This window comes from Pinus tabuliformis, chromosome 5_2 (genome assembly GCF_031772625.1).
Source record: "Pinus tabuliformis cultivar Carrire ecotype Pingquan chromosome 5_2, CPIR1, whole genome shotgun sequence".
Classification (NCBI taxonomy): Eukaryota; Viridiplantae; Streptophyta; class Pinopsida; order Pinales; family Pinaceae; genus Pinus; species Pinus tabuliformis.
In genome coordinates, this window is record NC_142306.1 from 795,184,761 (window position 1) to 795,204,531 (window position 19,771).

General features: G+C 42.1%; 1 protein-coding gene across 1 annotated transcript in view; it reads right to left on the bottom strand.

Annotated features, from left to right (window-relative positions):
* The window catches only part of NUDX15 (nudix hydrolase homolog 15), a 122,454-nt gene that overhangs the window by 24,475 nt on the left and 78,208 nt on the right, over positions 1-19,771 (bottom strand). The gene's annotated exons all lie outside the window — the stretch shown is intronic.

The window sequence follows — 19,771 nt, forward strand, 5'->3', positions numbered from 1 at the left end:
AGAGTCAACAGTTATAAAAACAACTAGAAACTAGGAAAGACAAGTAAATCTATTATCTACAGCTTCCTCTTGCCGCCACAAGAAATGTCTAATTTCTTAGCAGGCCGTGGTACTGGTAGTCTTCTGGGAGTCTCCTCCCGCATAGTTGCATGACTAGAACCAGAAGGCACATGCCCTGCACGTGAGGATGTAGATGAAGGTGGCGGTAGCAAAGGAACAATAGTTGGAACTCGAGCACTGGCACTACTACTAGATGGTGGGGGTGGCATGGTTGTTGTTGCTTCATCTTCATCTCTGAAAAGTTTTGCTTCCAATTCTTCAAGATGTATAATGCCATTCTCCAAATTATCGTCCTCTGGGTGGTTGTCCCAAATTTTATATGTTGGATCCTCATAAGCCCGATCACAATAATGACTCAACAACCTCAAGTTGTAGTGCACATAAACCAAGCTCTCTACCCGATTTTCATTGAGTCTATTTCTTCTCACATTATGTATGAAGTTGTAGGTGCTCCAACACCTCTCTACAGAAAAAGTATTTACAACCTGTGAAAGAACTTTTTTTGCCAATTTTGGCAAAAGTCCCATGCTGCCATATGCTTCCCACCATGTGAGAGCATCAAATTTGTCTCTATCTTCCCTTGCATGCAAAGAACCAAACAAACTAGTGCAACTAAAGTATCTGCCTAATTCAAGACGCAAATTAGCACACTCCTCCCTATCAGGGACTGGCTCGTCTAATGCTTTCATATATCCCTCTTGTATATTTGGATTTGTATGGGGTTTGGCCCTAACCCCGCCCCCAGGTGCAGGTTTGCCCAACCAAGATGGAGAGTAGTATTTTGGCATAAGGATATACGCCAAGGCATGTAGTGGAATAATAAGTTTATTCCACCATGTACACACAATTGTGAATCATTGTATACAAGTTGGGATCATTTTCATGAACAATATCTTTTATTTGCCCCAACAAGCTATACATTTGCTCATACACCTCCCCAATCATTGGTTTATCTGTATCTGCAAAACGAATCATGCTATAAATGGGCTTGGTGAATTGCAATACTTCCCTCACACGTGCCCAAAACAAACCATCAAGAGCGGTCTCCTCCACCTGTTCAAAACCTTGCTTGTCAACTGCATTTGTAGCCTTGTCCTTTAATAGTTGCCAATGTTGACTTGATACCATGCTAGCCAATGACTCTCTTACCTTCAAAAGGCACTTGAAGGTGAGGTAATAGCTAGCAAATCTAGTCTTCGCAATCTTCAACATCTCCAATCTTGAGTGACTGCGGAAAAGCCCATGGTTATTGCTATGATTTGTAATAAATTTTATCATTTGTTTGCCTCTTGTACAAATCACCAATCCATTTGTATTGTTGGTTTTTGTTCTTAATAATATCATGCATCAAAAGGTTCATTGTGTGAACCAAACACCTAGACCAAAATATGTTGGGGTATTTATCCTCAATAATTGCTCCCGATGCCTTACAATTAGCCGCATTATCAGTGATGACTTGGATGACATTGTATGGCCCAATACATTCAATTGTTTCAAGTAAGGGTTCTGCAATGTTGATACCAGTCTTGAACTTCTCTGAGTAATCATATGTTGAAAGGAAGATGGCACCATTAACAGACACAGCAAGAACACTTACAATGGCTTGCCTTTTACTTTTGTCCATCCATCAGATACAATGCACACCCCATGCTCAATCCAAGAATTTGTCATTTTACTCAAAGAATGGGATATTTTTGCTTTTTCATGATCAAGTCCAACGGTTCTAGCCTTGTCATACCCAGGGCTCTTGTATCCATTGGGGCGTCATTTATGGTAGAAACCATTTCATGCCAATAAGGTGAGCGAAGAACATTGAATGGTATCTGTTAATTTTAGTAAACAATGGTATATTTTATGCTTTAGAGCAATTTCACTTCAATTTCTTTATTAGCCCAATATCAATATTCAGATTAGCAATCACATCAACATGATAGTCAAACGCAGATAGAACATAAACATAAAGAGTAGAAGACAAGCCAAGACAAGAGGACACAAGATGTGGCACTAGCCAGGGACAAACCCCAATGTGGGGAAACCCTTGATCAAATCTTCTTTTAGTCTTCAATAGTTCAGCAAAGAGAGATAGTACAATTTACAAATCTGATAATTTATAACAGCAACAAAAGAGGCCTAACTAGAAAAGTCAACGCTGGTCAATAGGGCAAATTTGACCCTCAGCAAATCGGTCAACTTCAGTGAACTTCAGACTCCAAATAGCAAGATAAAACAGCCCTCAAAACAGTGATATTCATCCCAATCAAAGTCTGGTCAAACAGCCCACCTGCGGTCAGCCCTAGCTACAATCAACATTGGTCAACAGTCAACGTTTAGCCTCAATTTCTGTGCCCAGAAATGCGGCCTGCCCAAACAGAGATAGCCCTCACAAAAATGCAATCAAAGGAGGTCAACGCATGCTGGTCAACGCTTGGTCAAATTGTCCAGAAATTCAGTCTCTTGAAATTTTGGCCTCCTGAAATTTTGTTCTCCTAAAATTTTGTTCTCCTGAAATTTCGCTTTCCTGAAATTTCAGCCTCCTGAAATTTCGGACGTGTGGAGAGAAAGAGGCCCAGAAATCTATACCCAATCAATGAGAGAGAGAGAAGTGTGAAGAGGAGTGTGTCCAAATGAGGCTAAGTCACCTTCTATTTATATGCAACGTTGACGATGAATAGACGTGACTGTTGGGCTTCTGAGCCTACATAAGTTTGTTGGCCGACCTTGACAATTTGACCATAATCAAAATAAATCAATGACTTCATTTGTACATGTAAGAATCGAATGATATTTAGATCAATCCTACACCTCTCGGAGAGAGGAATCCAAGAAAAATATCAGTTGTCATAAATAAGATGACCCATGTGGAGTTTGGCCCTAGTTGCCAATTTTAACAGTATCCCACATGCATAGAGAAACCGGTAAACTTTTAAATCCACATCATTCCTACACCCTTCGTCAAGGAAATCTGATATGGTTCTACGCCTTAAAGATATGTTTGTTCTTGTGCCTCCATATCCACTGCCATGGGAGGATGTTGATGGAGTTCCTTGTGCCAGTGATTGTGAGCTATGCTCAAAGAAACCCTTTGATTTTTTAGATTTGTATTGGGCTTCCTGATCTTCCCTTATGTATTTGGCTCTTTCTGTTGCTGACACACTTAGATAAGCTTTGATTCCTATTGGTTTATCTCCATCCCATGGCCTTTTCCCACAGAGGTGCCTTCTGGCACGAGGGTATGAACCTGTGTAAATTTTGTTGCAATGGTTTCAGGTAAATTTAGTGGTTCCACCCCCTTTCCCTGCTTCAGACCTAGTAACATATTTTCACAATGGGGTTTGGTCTTGTTTAGTTTTTAGGACCTCATCATGTCCACTCTCTTCCTCCTCACCAAGGTACTCCCCTGGGTTTTCAACAAATCCACTATAACCCACTTCTTCATCCTCTTCTTCATCATGATCAACCCTCCTCCTTCTACTCTCCAACACCATAATAACCAAAAAATGAACCAACAAAAAGAAAATGCCGAGCCATATAGCCATGATGTTTGAATTTTCGAGTCTGCAAAAGAATGGAGGAATGGGAGTGGGAAATAGAGAAAAAAAAAATTGTATTTAGCAATGAACATATAAAAACTAAAATGCTAGATTAGAGTGTAGATCCTACCTATTTGGCCTTCAATCCCAAGATCCAATCTCCCTTGCAAGCTCCTCAAGCTCCTCTCTCTTTCTCTCTCCATGCTCCTCTCTCTTGCTCTCTCCAACCTTGACAAATGGGTAAATAATGGGAGGGGAGAGGGCCTTTTTAACCTTTCCCTCCTCCACTTCCCTCCCTTTCCTCTCCCTCCGTCTGCCATCCGACCCTCCCTCCCTCCACTGCACGGCTTTTTTTCAGCGCCGCCAAAGCGCTTTTTTAAGAGAGCGAGTGGTCAGGAGCGATTGTTCCCCGACCACTCCCGCTCTTAAAAAAAAGCTCATGGAGCGAAGGGGAGCGATCAAGGAGCGAATGCTCCCGACCGCTCCCTTAAACGCTCCCTCAAAAACAGGGAGCGAAATTTTTTAAAGGGAGCGCACTCCCGAAATTTGCTCCCTTCCGGGAGCATTTTCGGTAGTGTGCTCCCAAGCGGAGCGCGAATCTGGAGCAGGCACGGGGGGGTGCTCCCCCACTACCCTGATCATACCAACCATTTGTATAACAATATTTGGTTTTCAGGGTGGTGGAGGTGGGTTGAGTGAATGCAAGTAGGACTTGAATGTTGTGTTCCAATTGGTAGAAGCAAATTCAAGTGAGTAGAACAAGGTCTCAGAGAGGAGCATCTGGCAAAGGTGGGTAGTAAAGGAATCTTGATGCCCCTCAAAATGAGAAGTAGAGCGGAGTGGGCCCTAGGTGGTGGGGACTGTGACAAGAGGGGGGGGTGTTAGCCTGAGAATAAGGAAAGAAGAGTCTGGTCCACAAGGGGATGGGGGAGACAATCAAGTAGAAAACAAAGGGAGTAAGTTCTGACTAGAGAGGACATAATCAACAACACTCATCCTTGTTGGCGACATGTGAAAGAGCAAGAATCAAGGAAACAAGGGAGCCCATTAAGGATCCCATACTCATGAGACTCTCCTAGTTGTAGGAGGTGTCAGCCATAGGTTGTGGAGGTCCCAACTCACCATCTGACATCCGATGAGGCCCTACTAATGCTAGATCTATCTCCTAGGTACAAAATACATCCTTCAACTAGTCATGGGGAGGAATATGGACGACTCTGGTGCACGCATTGAAGTACTTAAAAGGATAACTTCCCAAACCTCAAAATACTAGGTGATATCGACAAATAAATCCACAAAGGGATCTCCATTAGGGTCATGAATAGCTAACAACAAAGAAGTTAAAGGGAAGTAACAAACAATAATATGTCCCTAAGGAGCGAGAAGTCACCACTAACCCGAAACCCACATAAACCTAGCAAACTCATCTGTGGCCACCAAAGATATCCTGCTCTAGAGGGATTCTCTAACTGTTGGAAATACTGAGAAGGGGGGTGAATCAGTATTTCTTTTTCCCACTATTGTTTTACCAATTAAAACATATATATTCAGAACACAAGATGAACAGCAAGAATAAATGCTTTTATTAATATAAACTATGCAGTAAAATAGATACAATATATAGATTGTCACAAACAGTTGCCAAGCTCCAACTTGGACTTTGGTGAGGCTCCAACCTCCAGAGCACCAACTCTGTTTTGCCAAGACACCAATCTTGGACTTAGGAGCACCAACTCCCAAGGACTTCAATCCTATTCAGTTCTAAGGCTTCAACCCCAAGGACTCCAATCCTTCTTGCTTCTGAGGCACCGACCCCAAGGACTCCAATCCTGCTTACTTCTGAGGCACCAACCCCAAGGACTCCACTCCAATCTCACTTCTGAGGCACCAACCCCAAGGACTTCAATCCTTCTCACTTTTGAGGCACCAACCCCAAGGACTCCAATCCTTCTGCTCTCAGAACTCTTCTCTGCTGAGTTCTGTCTATTTACAGCTTCACTGTAGTCTCCAAACTACAGTATCAATGACAACCATGTCTTCTTATGGATGAGTCTTCACAGCTCTGCACACTGCCCACACATAGTCTCCAATAGCCTTCATGCTCTCTGATAATGTCTTCGCACAGCGCTAGTCAGTCTATTGTTAGCTGCACTAAGTTCTGCATAAAGAACAACTTCTTGCTCAAGTTTATGTTTTCTACTAGCTGCTTCTCCCCTTCGACTGTCTGCTGTCTTGTTAGCCCTGCTGCTCTCTTTCTGTTCTGCTGGATCCTCTTGCTGCCTCTGTCTCCTCCAGCTTATTTCCACAGCCTTCAACAGCATTCACCGCTGCTTCTTCTGCTACCTCTATGGCCTCCGCTGCTTCTGCTGCCTCTACAACCTTCGTTGCTTCTGCAGCCTCCGCTGCTTCTGCTGCCTCTACAACCTCCGCTGCTTCTACAGCCTCCGCTGCTTTTACTACCTCACACTCTGGTTCTTCACCACACCAACAGCATCACTACAGCCTTCTGTTTTTATTGCTTTTATACATTCCATCCCTTTGTCCATTCGTTTCCTCTTTCTCACTGGCTGTTTGGCTTCCTTTCTCCACAGGCTCTTTGGCTTCCTCAACGCTCGCTTATCCTGTCAGTTTCCTCCCCGGTCATTGTCATTTCCTCTATGCTTGCTTGCTTCTTCGGCTTCCCGAATTTCTGTTTCCTCTGTCTATCTGAGCGTTCCAATATTCATAGGACACGTTTAATCAATGGACATGTCCAAGCGATCCACCGGAGAACACATCTTCCCAGTTAAAACTGTAACAGCGCTGTTTTTCCAATGATTGCAGGCATACACAGGGATGGCATTATTTAACAGACCTGCCACGTCCTGATCGCAATGGCAACCGGCATGGTTCAGCTTCCTGATATATCGGGACCATTATTGTATCGCATTTCTGCCTCCAAACCTCGCACAGGCCAATTATCAATTACACAGGAAATATGAGCAAAAATCAGTCAGAAGATCAAGGGGCGGACTTCAATATTAATATTTAACCCGCATCTAAACTGTATCGGGTCTGCAGCATTCATCGCAATCGGCGCTTGGGTGTGGGAAGGCTTCATAACATATGCGATTGTGACGGATGCGATAAGCATTGAGCTATGTTTTATATGCCTGTCGGGTCCGCAGCTTTCATCGCTATCGGTGATCGCAAAGGGGCTGCTTACCACTGTATGGCTTCACTCTGAATTCCCGATGCGATAATCGCTATCGGCGATCGCAACATATCGGCAATCGCAGTCGCAGCATCGGGTCCACTCTTGCGGATGCGATATGATATTAAGTTATATTGATATACCCTTCGGGTCCGCAGCCTTATCGCAATCGGCGCTCCTGGACGGACAACCCGCTGTGTAGCATAGCGATCGGCGGATGCGATAATACATTTAACCATAACACAATCCCACGTCGCTTCCGTGTTATTATCGCAATCGGCGTTTTTAATGTGGCAGGCCTAAACCACTTGCGATACCCGCTCCGAAATGACGGATGCGATATATCATAAGACTGGTTTTAATGCCTCCGTCGGGTCCACAACCTTATATGTATCACTATCGGTGATCACACCTCCCGAAGTCCCGATGCGATAATGTATCGCCATCGGCGATCGCAATGGTCTACTTGACACACTGTAACGTCGCTCCCGAAGTGCTGATGCGATATAATATTATGTACCGGACCCGATACAACTCAATGCTCCCGTTCATAAAAATTCAAGTCCGCTTTCTGCCTCCGATAGTGTATTTGCCTATGTACACGCCTTAGCCTCCATTTGCGCCTCCGATAGTGTTAAACACATATATGCATAGTTTTTGGTGCCAATGGTGTATTTGCATATATAACCAAGACTTCCACCTCTGTTTGCATTATATGCATATTTATATGGTTTTTAACCGCCGATAATGATAAAGCATGCATACATGGGTTTTACAGGCCCGATAACATAACTGGATATATCTATGTGAGTTCTGCTCCCGATGGCTGTGTATGCTCCCGATAGGCTCCCGATAGCTGTGTATGCTCCCGATAGGCTCCCAATAGGCATATATGGCTCTGTTTGCTGCATTTGCTCCTCCGATGGCTCCTCTTGTAGCTCCTCTTGCTCCAGTGTGGCTCCTCTGGCTTGTTGAAATATTAATTTCACCTGCGCATTTATTTTTTACAAAAACAACTGAAGAAAACCACCAAGCTCATCGGACCGCTTTTGCTGTGAAAGTGGTATTCCGTAAATCTCACCCGATGCAATAAAATTTTGCCACACGTCAACTGTACTTTTCACAAAACCACTTTCTATCAGGACGTAACATTCGTCCTGTTTGGGCGAGCGATGATCGTTGGATTAGTATGAAGATTGTTCGTCGTCGGATCGAAGTCAAAGCTGGGTACGGTCAGAAAAAATTCCCAACATGGCTTGGTCTGCTCCTATGTGGCTCCTCTTGCTCCTCTTGGCTCCGTCTGCTCCTCTGATGGCTCTGTCTACTCCTCTGTTGTTTCGATGGCTGTGTCCACTACTCTTTCTCTATGCTCCTTTGATCGGTCTTTTTATGCTCCTCTTCTTTGGCATATATATGTGACATATACAAATATATGGCTCCTCTGGTGGTGCTTCATGCTCTGTTAGCTCCTCTCGTCTCCATCTGCTCCTTTGGTGGCTCTGTCTATATATTACTCCATTTGCTCTATATTGCTCTGTTTGCTCTGTTTTCTCTAGGCTTCATGTCATCCTCTAGTATCCAGAATATTGCAATTTGACATCAATGACAACCTAGGTCAACAATCTCCCCCTTTGTTATTGATGGCAATATTCTTCTTCTCTCCCCCTTTGACATCAATGGCAAAGGAGTGCTCTGGGACTCCCCCTATCAAACTGCTTTTGTTCTTCATGAATGGTAGATCTTCATGGGTCTGTGACTCCCCCTGTCATAGTGCTCATCTTCTGTTTACTCAAGATAGAAGGATCAATTTGCACATTATTCCCTCTTCATGTCTCAGAACTGCTTTATCATGGCTTCAACAATGCTTAAGGATGCTCTACTTTAATGCTTTCATTCATATTGCAAATGGCCATACACCAAGTGTCCAAGTCCAGGCTTTCATGCTTCAATCCATATTGCTGTCTCCACAAGTAACATTGAGAGACCTTCATAGTCCAAATCAGGAGAGACTGCCGCTGAGATTGTCTTTCTTGCTGTCTTTCTTCATATCTGAGTTTATTTGTGTCTCTGTGCTTCTTCTTAACTCACTGCCATCCTTTCCTTGTGTTCTTGTACATATCTCAGCTAGTTATTTCCTCTTAGCAGATTTAGATATCTAATCTGTGGCTGTCTTTTAAATACAATTGCTGATCTGCATCTTTTTGCAATGCTTCAGTTTTGATATAGGCTGCCAGCTGCTCTTACTTCAAACTCTATTCCAGATGTATCTGTTTGTTTGAAGACTGCCTCTATTAGTGTCCAGAATTTATCTGTTCTCACATTAAATTCCTGAGTTAAGACATAAACCTCTGTGATAACAGCACCATGTTTGTTTGCCCTATTTCTTTAACAACAGTCCAAAGAATGGTTACAGGATCATATGCTTCAATGGAGTGCTCCTGAGACATGATAGGCTCCCCCTAACTGTATGCATCATCTCTTTTGGTAGAATCTTCTCATAAAATGCTTAGATTGGCTGGAGAGCTCAAGGGACTTTCGGACTGTATTTCCTTCCTTCTCCATACTTGTGTAACTTTCTTCTTTTGCATGGTTCTAGCTTGTGTAAGAGCCCATGTTAAGTTACAATCGCGTGCCATATGACCGATGTTATGACACTTGAAGCATTCTACATTGTTCATGAATAAGAATTCATGATTTCTTCCTGCAAAGTTGTTTCTTGGAGGTTGTCGGAGACTATAACATCTATCTCTATGAGATGGATGGGAACGATAACATCTATCTTTATGATATGCTTTACAGTCTTTTGCCATATGACCAAAGTTTGAACAGGAATAACAATAACCAAAAAATGAACTTTGGTACCTGGGAGATGGAGGTTTCCTTGATGTACTTCTGAAGCCTTTCTGCCTTGAGATCCTTTGATGATAACCATTGCCTCTCGCCTCTTTGTCATCATCTACATTTCTTCTTGGAGCTGGTTTTCTTCTTGGAGCAGGATTTGTTCTATTGTAGCCTTGATTTTTCTCCTTGCCTTTGCTGGAACTGGGAGCATCACCATTTCTTTCTGGCTTCTTCACATCTCTTTTGTTTAAAGCATTTTCATTCTTGTTTGAGGATTCACCTGCATACCTGAGGCCTAATTTATCAGATGGATATCTGTGATAGCTGAGCATGTCATCCAAGGCTTGAGAACTCTTCAAGATTTTGTTCATCCCTTCAACCTTTTTTCTAAGGAGGACAATCTCTTCTTCCAATCTTTCACACTCATTATTCTTCTTTGCAAGTTGTTCCTCAGTTTCTTCCTTGCTATGAGTAGCTTCAGCTGCTACTATTTTAAGGGAGATGATATCTGATTTCATTTTGAAGAATTCTTCATTCTTTGCTTGACTACTCTCCATTCTCTTCTCAGCTCGTTGTGCCTGTTTCCTGGCTTCTTGTAACTGAGACTTAAGGGAGGAGACATCTACCTTGTACTGACCAATCTCTTCTTCAAGTTTGTTCACGCTCTTGTGCCTTTGTTCAAATTGACTTGACAAGGTATTTTCCTGCTTCTTTGCTTTATTCAATTGATTTGTCATGGATAGGACTTCTTCATGATGCTTCCTTTTGCGTTGATGAAATTCTTTCTTTAGCTTGGCAAGCTCTTCATCCCTTTCTTGTACTTGAAGCTTGATGAGGTCGACTTTCTTTCTTGTTTGATCTTGGTCACCAACTGGAGCTATCTTCTTAAGTGCCTCATTTTCCTTTTTCAAATTGTTAATCTCTTCCATGGCAGTCATAAGTTGAGCGAGGAGTTCTTCTACAAAGTCTTTTTCATTCTCTTCATCTTCTAGGTCTGCTTCAGCCTTGATGTCATCATTCTCATTTTCAGCTTCTATGATGGGTTCTGGATTTCTTTCTAGATTTCCATCATCTTCTTGACTGATGGTCAATGCTCCTTTTGAGTGAAGATCATGAAGTTTGTCCCATATGCCCTTTGCTGATGAACCTTTTCCTAGATTGTTCTTTACAGAATTAGGGAGCCCATTCAAGATTGCCTTTACTGCTTTTGCATTGTACTCCTTGGATTCTCTATCCATCCTGCTATCAGCAATCACTGATTTCCAGACTTCAATGCCTTGAGTCTGTAAGAAATTCCTCATTCTTGCTTCCCATATATTAAAGTTCCCATTGAGCCTTGGAGCCTCATCAAATTGATTGTCTTCTATTTTAGTAGTAGAGGGAGACACATCCTTAGGAGGATTGGAGACTTTCTTCCTTGACCTCACCATTTGTGTTCTAAATGTCGACCTTCAAGCTGTTAAGCTTTGAATGAAGGTACCAGCTCCGATACCAATTGTTGGAAATACTGGGGGGGTGAATCAGTATTTCTTTTTCCCACTATTGTTTTACCAGTTAAAACATATATATTCAGAACACAAGATGAACAACAACAATAAAAACTTTTATTAATATAAACTATGCAGTAAAATAGATACAATATATAGATTGTCACAAACAGTTGCCAAGCTCCAACTTGGACTTTGGTGAGGCTCCAACCTCCAGAGCACCAACTCTGTTTTGCCAAGACACCAATCTTGGACTTAGGAGCACCAACTCCCAAGGACTTCAATCCTGTTCAGTTCTGAGGCTTCAACCCCAAGGACTCCAATCCTTCTTGCTTCTGAGGCACCGACCCCAAGGACTCCAATCCTGCTTACTTCTGAGGCACCAACCCCAAGGACTCCACTCCAATCTCACTTCTGAGGCACCAGCCTCAAGAACTCCTATCCTTCTCACTTTTGAGGCACCAACCCCAAGGACTCCAATCCTTCTGCTCTCAGAACTCTTCTCTGTTGAGTTCTGTCTATTTACAGCTTCACTGTAGTCTCCAAACTACAGTATCAATGACAACCATGTCTTCTTATGGATGAGTCTTCACAGCTCTGCACACTACCCACACATAGTCTCCAATAGCCTTCATGCTCTCTGATAATGTCTTCACACAGCTCTAGTCAGTCTATTGTTAGTTGCACTAAGTTCTGCATAAAGAACAACTTCTTGCTCAAGTTTATGTTTTCTACTAGATGCTTCTCCCCTTCGACTGTCTGTTATCTTGTTAGCCCTGCTGCTCTCTTTCTATTCTGCTGGATCCTCTCGCTGCCTCTGTCTCCTCTAGCTTATTTCCACAGCATTCAACAGCATTCACCGCTGCTGCTTCTGCTACCTCTATGGCCTCCGCTGCTTCTGTTGCCTCTACAACCTTCGCTGCTTCTGCAGCCTCCGCTGCTTCTGCTGCCTCTACAACCTCCGCTGCTTCTGCAGCCTCCGCTGCTTTTACTACCTCACACTCTGGTTCTTCACCACACCAACAGCATCACTACAGTCTTCTGTTTTTACTGTTTTTATACATTCCATCCCTTTGTCCATTCGTTTCCTCTTTCTCACTGGCTGTTTGGCTTCCTTTCTCCGCAGGCTCTTTGGCTTCCTCAACGCTCGCTTATCCTGTCAGTTTCCTCCTCGGTCATTGTCATTTCCTCTGCGCTTGCTTGCTTCTTCGGCTTCCCGAATTTCTGTTTCCTCTGTCTATCTGAGCGTTCCAATATTCATAGGACACGTTTAATCAATGGACATGTCCAAGCGATCCACCGGAGAACACATCTTCCCAGTTAAAACTGTAACAGCGCTGTTTTTCCAATGATTGCAGGCATACACAGGGATGGCATTATTTAACAGACCTGCCACATCCTGATCGCAATGGCAACCAGCATGGTTCAGCCTCCTGATATATCGGGACCGTTATTGTATTGCATTTCTGCCTCCAAACCTCGCGCAGGCCAATTATCAATTACACAGGAAATATGAGCAAAAATCAGTCAGAAGACTAAGGGGCGGACTTCAATATTAATATTAAACCCGCATCTAAACTGTATCGGGTCCGCAGCATTCATCGCAATCGGCGCTTGGGTGTGGGAAGGCTTCATAACATATGCGATTGTGACAGATGCGATAAGCATTGAGCTATGTTTTATATGCCTGTCGGGTCCGCAGCTTTCATCGCTATCGGCGATCGCAAAGGCGCTGCTTACCACTGTATGACTTCGCTCCGAATTCCCGATGCGATAATCGCTATCGGCAATCGCAACATGTCGGCAGTCGCAGTCGCATCATCGGGTCCACTCTTGCGGATGCGATATGATATTAAGTTATATTGATATACCCTTCGGGTCCGCAGCCTTATCGCAATCGGCGCTCCTGGACGGACAACCCTCTGTGTAGCATAGCGATCGGCGGATGCGATAATACATTTAACCATAACACAATCCCACGTCGGGTCCGTGTTATTATCGCAATCGGCGTTTTTAATGTGGCAGGCCTAAACCACTTGCGATACCCACTCCGAAATGACGGATGCGATATATCATAAGACTGGTTTTAATGCCTCTGTCGGGTCCACAATCTTATATGTATCACTATCGGTGATCACACCTCCCGAAGTCCTGATGCGATAATGTATCGCCATCGGCGATCGCAATGGTCCACTCGACACACTGTAACGTCGCTCCCGAAGTGCTGATGCGATATAATATTATGTACCGGACCCGATACAACTCAATGCTCCCGTTCATAAAAATTCAAGTCCGCTTTCTGCCTCCGATAGTGTTAAACACATATATGCATAGTTTTTGGTGCCAATGGTGTATTTGCATATATAACCAAGACTTCCACCTCTGTTTGCATTATATGCATATTTATATGGTTTTTAACCGCCGATAATGATAAAGCATGCATACATGGGTTTTACAGGCCCGATAACATAACTGGATATATCTATGTGAGTTCTGCTCCCGATGGCTGTGTATGCTCCCGATAGGCTCCCGATAGCTGTGTATGCTCCTAATAGGCTCCCGATAGGAATATATGGCTCTGTTTGCTGCATTTGCTCCTCCGATGGCTCCTCTTGTAGCTCCTCTTGCTCCAGTGTGGCTCCTCTGGCTTGTTGAAATATTAATTTCACTTGCGCATTTATTTTTTACAAAAACAGCTGAAGAAAACCACCAAGCTCATCGGACCGCTTTTGCTGTGAAAGTGGTATTCCGTAAATCTCACCCGATGCAATAAAATTTTGCCACGCGTCAACTGTACTTTTCACAAAACCACTTTCTATCGGGACGTAACATTCGTTCTGTTTGGGCGAGCGATGATCGTTGGATTAGTATGAAGATTGTTCGTCGTCGGATCGAAGTCAAAGCTGGGTACGGTCAGAAAAAATTCCCAACATGGCTTGGTCTGCTCCTATGTGGCTCCTCTTGCTCCTCTTGGCTCCATCTGCTCCTCTGATGGCTCTGTCTACTCCTCAATTGCTCCGATGGCTATGTCCACTGCTCTTTCTCTATGCTCCTTTGATCGGTCTCTGTGTGCTCCTCTTCTTTGGCAATATATGTGACATATACAAATATATGGCTCCTCTGGTGGTGCTTCATGCTCTGTTAGCTCCTCTCGTCTCCATCTGCTCCTTTGGTGGCTCTGTCTATATATTACTCCATTTGCTCTATATTGCTTTGTTTGCTATGTTTTATCTAGGCTTCATGTCATCCTCTAGTATCCAGAATATTGCCATTTGACATCAATGACAACCTAGGTCAACAATGGTATCAGAGCCAAAGGTCTCGAGTTCGAATCACACCCGGCTCGCGCTGGGGGGGAGATTGTTGGGCATTGGATAATCCAACGCTCCCCATGTGTTTCGTGACATGGACTAACTGCCTCTCGAGGATCCATTAACTCTGGCGATGCGTCCATTTACTCCTGCGGGTTTTGGTGTAACAGCAATCGTGATCCCAACACTAACAAAACAAGCAACTCCGCCTAAGCCCCTAATACCCCCAGAACTCCTCATCTCTATTCTGCATACTGAGAAATAATGGTACCCCATTATCCGAGAGAGATCGAACAAGGCTCCCATGAATTTTGATAATGGATAGGACATCTAATGACCTCAAAGCATTGTACATGAGACTCGGGGATGACCAAGAAGACCCATTACCATTCCAATAACTGATGGAGATGTCTGCACTCTGTCCCTTTTCCCGTTAGGCCTATCATTTGGAAACTCTACGACGAGCTTCCCACCCAAGTGAAAAAGAGTCCCAAATAAGGTTCTGAATGATTACCCATTTCCCTGCTTTGTGCATTGTAATTAACTCTCTGGAGCATTTAAGCTCCTCAACCAGTGATGTGGTGAGATCATCAAGGAAGATCTTATTAGGGAGAGATGATAGCTTACATTTAGCTCTGAGAAGTCTAAGTCAATCCACTGTATACCTAAATTGGATGAAGAGAGTGGAGAAGGACATGAGCCAAGCTCTGCCTAGGGGGGCATCAACAAGGTCCAAATTATCACTGAGAAACAAGGTTACAACCACCATGGGGTCTAAGAATGAAAGAGGTAGAGGAAACCCCCTCACCTTGAGGTTTAATTAGCATGCTTCTCCACTAGATTAGCTTGTACCACTTCCTCAACCACTTTTAACAGGGACTTGTGGTTGTTATCGCAAAATATTGAAAAATATTACAACCTAACATTGCAAGGGTATGGGACCTGTTACCACAAAATCTAGCACCTTAGAGTGCATAGCCTCACTAAGTACCCAAGATCAAGGGCAACAATGGGATCACCCATCATGTCACCTTAGAAGTTGCTCCACTATTGTTATGTTAATATATGTTTAACCCCAAAAGGGAGGCATCCATAGTATGTCTCAAAAATTAACCTAAGAGTTCTCAAGCTAAATATTGTCAAAGGATTGTACTAAATAAATACCACAGTATAATATTCAATAAGCTAGGGCTTCGAGTGAGAGGAAGCAACAAGTTCAACGAACCTATGGTTGAGTCTAGAGGGATAAGATAGTCCCAGAGATGCTCAAATAGATTCCAAACACATGCTACCTTTAATTTAACCATTGTTGTTATAAATTAGGGTTAACAATAAGCATATTTCACAGCATGCAAAATTCAGGACAGCAATAACAAAACAACCAATTATAGCAATTTTTCAATGGCCAAAACTACATAGACAACTATAAAACCCTAGATGTCACCCTAAAAAGGTGGCTGAAAATTGCACATAAAATGATATTTTACTTTTTCAATATAATAGATGCAAAGCCTATCCCTAAGAATATGAAATTCAACATATTTTGTGCTATTAAATGCAGATTTTGTTGTATCCTAACCCTTGTTTAACCTATATATATATATATATATATATATATATATATATATAGATAGATATTTTAAAAGATTAATACATAAAATACTAGTGCCTTTATCAATCTTGGGTATATGGAGTCAAAAAGGGTGAGATCAATGGTAGAAGACCTTGATTGGAGTAAGTTAAAATAGAGAGAGAGAGCCTCTCAATCTAAACCTTCGTTGTTTTCAATCAATTGGAGATTTAAGATCAAGAAATGTTATACTAAGTTTCCTTGATGGATACTTGGTGACAAATTTTGCAAATGATACATTAGAGCCATAAGGATTTAATATATCAAGATTAAAACTTCTTAGAAACCCTAATTCCATAACATTTTCAAAATGGAAGAAGATACTCACAATAAAATAGCACAATTGACCATAGAATCACTTCATCAATCCAAGAGAAGATCTCTCCAAGCAATAATATCTCCCCCATGACAATTCACTACTTTAGTGTTCCATTGCATCCAAGACACAAGAAGACTGTGCATAGTCTCTCTAGATGAGTAAAATGAGTGTGTGTGACCATGATCATCTCCAAATCGCTTCTCTCAATTTATATGAGGGAATCTAAGTCAATTTTAAAGTAAAATTGACTAAAAGCCCTAAAAATAATAAATTAAGGGATTAAAAGTTAAGTAGGTCCCAAACTGGCCTAAAAGATAGCCATCTCAATTATAAAACATAATAAAAAGCCTCCATTTAACCCACACACGTGAGCAAAAGGTCCTCCAAGGGTGACACCGTCCTCTAATGGTGAAGATTTCCATCAAAATGTGACATTGATGGGCCAAAACAGTGCTCCTCACTCTAAGGCCATCTCCCCGTCAACAACTTTGCAATCATCAAGCAAAACCCTCATTAACATATCATCATCAACCAAGCCCACTTCATCACTCCAAGCCTCATGAGGGTGATGTCATAAAGCTATGGCATGATGTCATTGTCCATAAATGTGCACAATCCTTAGTAGAGGGATCTCGAGTCATCATCAAACTAGTCCAAAAGTAGGGCAATGTCTATCAAGAATGTACAAAGCCAACTAAGGGGTATCTTGTGGTTTCTTGGGTCCATCTTCCTTCTGAGCAACATCTTAGCTCTAGTGTGCAGTGTTCCAAGCTTTTAAGGGAGAGGAGAAGGTCATGAATGATTCTGGATGCATCTCAAGCTCAATGTTCCTCCTAAAATGGTCAGCATCCTGGCTCTAGTGCCCTTGAGGGTCATTAAGTAGGGTTGGACATCCTCTCTAAAGTGGTGGAGAAGTCTCAATCAATTCCTCAAGGAATGGTAGTTGTACTTAGGAGAAAGCATTTGAAACATACCCTCAAAATCAAGTGAGATCATCATCATCATAGGTAAAATAACCATAAGAGTATCACAGTGAGCCATATCTAATGTAAAAGGAATCAAAGTATTTCACACAAGCCATAATCTTCAAATGTCTTTCTAGCTTAAGCTCCGTAAACAAGTTACCACGCTTAGATATGGGAAGATTATCCAAAGGCTATTAGGTGCTTCAAAGCCTAAGGAGAGGGGCAGTTCCTAGGTCAACCAATCAATCAGTAGGTGCAAGTGGTCAATGGCATGTTGGGGGTTTACTTCATGGAGGATGCCACAGTCTTTGTACCAACTATGAAATTCCATCGATCTTGAGCATTATAATGCGAAGAGGGAGCAATCATTGTATCTGAGTTACCCCTTTCCTTGGCCTTTTTTTGTTGATGTTTGTAGCTCAGGCAAGTACTTCTTCACAAGCCTAAGTGTCTAAGCATGCAGAAGTCACCCACGGATCTTCTTAGAACACTTCCTCAAGTGTGAACAAGTTGTTAATGTAACTTAGCCTAAGTTCAACTTAGGCAAATAATTATTATATTGGCTAATTGACCTATAGAAACTTAGGAAAAATAAAATAAATTACTTTAATGATTATAATTTAATTTCAACCACTGATCTAAAGTGAGGAATGATCTAATCTCGACCATCAATCACTTTGGAGATTAGGGTTATGGATTTAGTCAATGTAAAGTTATAAAAGCAAGGCTAAGGAGAGGAGAAGACACATCATATAGTGGCACTAGTCTTTGAGAGAGAGATTTTCTTAAGTGAGGAGTGTGATCCTCTAATGTGTCTAGTCCGAGGAGATGCAAAAGTGCAACATTGGAGATCCAGATCAGCTAAGGAGATCGAGGACAAATCTAAGACCTGATTTGTTGGATCAAATCTAAAGCTTATTGTATCTGAAAATTTCTTAGTTGGGCCTCTTGGAGAATGTAACTAAGTTCGGTCTTCATAATTTGTACCATTATGTATTTTATGTAAAAAAACAAAAGAAAAGAAAAAAGAAAAATTATTATTATTTTTCTAGAAAAGCATGTTCTTCATGCCAATGTTTTAAAACTCCAACTCTGACTCTGACTTGGCCGAGGGTAGACTCCAACTCGGTATCGACTCAGTCGGCTCGATTTCAATTGACTCAGTCGTTGTAAAAAATACATTAAATTTTTTTTTTATAAAAAAACATAATTTTAAAGATTTTCATTCATGTTTCCAAACACACAACATTAGAATATAGATAGAAGACAACATATGATCAAAGTAGGCTCGTGAATATATCCATTATATCAAAATGGCACCCAGTGCACTGTCCAATACATACATGATGATAATATAGAGATCAAAACAAAAACACATAACCAAGGAGGCTAGAAATGGCGTTATCCTCCAAAATAGATTGTAAGTCATCAAGGAACTAATACAAGGGTCCAAGATCCTCACTCCAAGAAAGTCCCAAAGTGCATGTGTACATCTTCAAAAGGTGCATCCTCCACCATGATGTCATCTAGGAGAGACCCTATGTCACCCTTTTCAAGCATGTGAGTGACATGGCACCCCTAAGGGTAAGCATTGGCATCAAAGAGGGATGTGCTAGCCCTCCTAAGTCATCTCAATGATAACCATCCTCATCTATGCTTTGGAAGAAGGCACCATCCACCAAAATAGGGTCAAGGCCAACCAGGGGTCATCTTTAGTCCATTTGGGCATATCATCAAATAGTCCAACGTCCAAGCTTTTAAGTTTAGTGTTTTAGAATTTGGAGGCTCATCAAGGGGTGTAGCATCACATGGAATCAACTCAAGGCTCGATGCTCATCTTTGGAGGGCCAAGGTTGGGGCCACAAAGTTAGGTTTGCTTTAAGAAAGGGGCAAAGAACCTATTGGAAGGTTTTGAAGAAGAATGAAGCTATCTTTTAAGGAATCTCTACTACATATGTGATAACACCTAAACAAACCTCTCAAGATCGAGCGAGATAAACTTATTTAGGGACAAAAAACCATTAAAGTATCATCGTGAAAACCTTGGAGTCCCCCAAAAGAAAAAAAATACAAAAATAAAATCATTGTTTTTTAATTCACGGGCCGCTATCATCCAACCCGGCCGAGTTGTTAGACAACTCGGCTGGCTCGGCAATAACCCGGCAGGCCGAATCAGTTCTGAGCCCGAGCCAATCGAATCTTAAAACACTGCTTCATGCTTCTAGGTTTTGAGTCAAAGAGTCAAAGTCCTATTTGGACTTATTGTAAAAGAAAAAGAAAAGAAAAAAATTAATTATGTATTTTTGGGTCAAGAAACCCCTCTAGATGCCAAGTCAGCCCTACACCAATGGACATGTCTATTCACACCCCTCTAGACACTATAAATAGGGGAAGATGGAGCTCATTTGGACACACACACTTAATGGATTGTGGTA